This window comes from Leucopleurus acutus (genome assembly GCF_964270905.1).
Source record: "Leucopleurus acutus genome assembly, chromosome: 6".
NCBI classification, from domain to species: domain Eukaryota; kingdom Metazoa; phylum Chordata; class Mammalia; order Artiodactyla; family Delphinidae; genus Leucopleurus; species Leucopleurus acutus.
In genome coordinates, this window is record NC_139149.1 from 7,337,281 (window position 1) to 7,340,076 (window position 2,796).

At 49.1% G+C, this 2,796-nt stretch overlaps 1 pseudogene across 1 annotated transcript; it reads right to left on the bottom strand.

Moving 5' to 3' along the window:
* Positions 1-995: 995 nt before the first annotated feature.
* Positions 996-1,641, bottom strand: LOC309963101 (transgelin-2-like; annotated as a pseudogene). The gene has a single exon. The product of its transcript is annotated as a transgelin-2-like (transcript).
* Positions 1,642-2,796: the final 1,155 nt, after the last annotated feature.

Below are 2,796 nucleotides of genomic sequence, written 5' to 3' on the forward strand. Positions count from 1 at the left end.
AATTTTAGAATCAGCTTGTTATAGTCACACACACAGCGGGGATAAAAACCTGCTGGGATTTTGACCAGGATGGTAGTGAGTCTCTATCACTTTGGAGAGAATAAGAGGTTTTCAAGTTGAGTCTTCCAGTCCATGGAGATGGCATGTACCTCCTTTAAGCCTTCCTTAATTTCTCTCAACGTCCTATTATAATATTTGGAGTATAAATCTTGCCATCTAATCATATTTGATTTTAAAATGTTGTTGTAAAACATGATACCTTCTTATTTTATTTTTTTCCTTTTTATGATTTATTTATTTATTCTACACTAGGTCCTTGTTGGTTATCTATTTTATTTTATTTTATTTTTTAATTTAATTTTTGTTAAAAAAAAGACAGAGTCTTTATTTAAATCAGCAAACTCAGATTCTTCAAGCCCCAGCCCATGGTGGGCAGCCTTCCCTCCCCGGTCCCCTCACCTTCACCCCTTAGCCACAGAGAGGGGAATGTAAAATGAGAGGCCTGAAGGCCTCTGCCAGGGCAGGCTGCCTCAGAAGCGTGGTGAGTGCAGTCCAGCTGGGGCTGGGGGAGCAGCCGCCGCAGACCCCTCCCTATAAATTAAGTCCCTGCAGCCACAGCTGTGGGCGAGGCGTACTTGTGGGGAGAAGGCCGTTAGGCAGCATCCCTGACTCCCAGCCAAGGAATGGATTAGGGCACAGGGCTCAGGGGAAGAGAGGCCAGAGAGAAAGAAAAGAGGTATGGTGGGGAGAGGGGGTGATGCCCCCCTAATTTTGGTCCTGGGGAAAAGAGGCCAGTTGGTCCAATTTTGGTGGATTTGGAAAAGGGAATGTATTAGTAAGCACAGTGGGGAGGCCACTGTCAGGCACCCTCAGAGGAGACAGGCCAGGCCCCAACCCTGGCAGAGGGGAGTGTGAGAGCTCCAGAGGCTCTCAGGGAATGTCACTGCTAAAATATATATATATACACACACACATATATATATTAACCATTCATGGCAGGCGAGGGCAGGGCTGTGGGTGGGATCAGAGGATCTGGCGTGGCATCCCGTAGCCGGTCATGCCTGCCTGAGATGCCCCGCGGTTGGTCCCCATCTGTAACCCAATCACATTCTTGCCCTCCTGCAGCTGGTCGTCTGAGAAGTTCTGAGGGTTCTCCTTGGATTTCTTGGGAAACCAGTTGGGATCTCCAGAGAAGAGCCCATTGCTCTGGGCTACCGCCAGCCCACCCAGGTTCAGCAGTGTCCACTGCACACAGGCCATGTTCTTTCCTTCCCAGAGGTCCACAGTCTGGAAGATGTCAGTGGTGTTGATGCCGTGGCGCTCGGCTGCTTGCAGGAACTGGGAGATCTGCTCCATCTGCTTGAAGGCCATGGCGGAGGACTGGATCTTCCTCATTGGGGCCTGCCCCTCGGGGTACAGCCCATTAATGAGCTCACACAGCACCGTGCCATCCTTGAGTCAGTTCTGGAAGTTCTCGCGCCCAGGCTGGGGCCGGCCCACATCCTTGCGGCACCGGACGGTGGTCCATTGGATCAGGATCTGCTCCAGGTCTGCATCGTATTGTTTCTCAGTCTTCTGCTGCACCTCCTGGCTCAGGCCGTAGGCAGGTCCCCTGCTGGCCATTCCAAAGGGTGGTGGTGTCTGGGGAAAGCGTTCACGCGGGCCGGAGAGCTACGCACTCAAGGCGGGGTCTGCAGCGCGAGTGAAGCGCCAGGCCGGGCCCGGCCGCTATCTATTTTAAATATAGCAGTGTGTACATGTCAGTCCCAAACTCCCAATCTATCCCTCCCCCCACCCCCAGTAACCATAAGTTCATTCTCTAAGTCTGTAAGTCTGTTTCTGTTTTGTCAATAAGTTCATCTGTATCATTTTTTTTAAGATTCCACATATAAGCAATATCATATGATATTTGTCTTTGTCTGACTTACTTTACTCAGTATGATAATCTCCAGGTCCACCCATCTTGCTGCAAGTGGCATTATTTCATTCTTTTTAATGGTTGAGTAATATTCCATTGTGTATATGTACGTCTTCTTTATCCGTTCCTCTGTCGATGGACGTTTAGGTTGCTTACGTGTCTTAGCTATTGTAAATAGTGCTGCTATGAACATTGGGGTGCGTGTATCCTTTCAAACCATGTTTTTATTGGAATATATGCCCAGGAGTGGGATTCCTGGATCATATGGTAGTTCAATGATTAGTTGTTTTTTTTTGTTTTTTTTTTTGCGGTACGTGGGCCTCTCACTGCTGTGGCCTCTCCCGTTGCGGAGCACAGGCTCCGGACGCGCAGGCTCAGCGGCCACGGCTCACTGGTCAGCCGCTCCGCGGCATGTGGGATCTTCCCAGACCGGGGCACGAACCCGTGTCCCCTGCATCGGCAGGCGGACTCTCAACCACTGCACCACCAGGGAAGCCCCTATTATTAGTTTTTTAAGGAACCTCCATAGTGTTCTCCATAGTGGCTGTATCAATTTACATTCCCACTGACAGTGTAGGAGGGTTCCCTTTTCTCCACACCCTTTCCAGCACTTGCTGTTTGTAGATACCTTCCCCCTTTAACTTCTAATTGTTTTCCGATTATAAATAAAAATGAAAGTGATTTAAAAAAAAAAAGAATCGTGACCCCCAAATAGATAAATGTTGGCAGTGGGCAGAGATGGGTGGGGAGCCAGAACAGACAAAGTAAATTAAGTAGGGCATTCCTGCCCAAAGGACACTAAAGGTCATCAGTGAACTTAGGATATGTGGCCCAGACATGAGCCCCATTCCCCAGGACAGCTGGTGATTCAAGGTTCC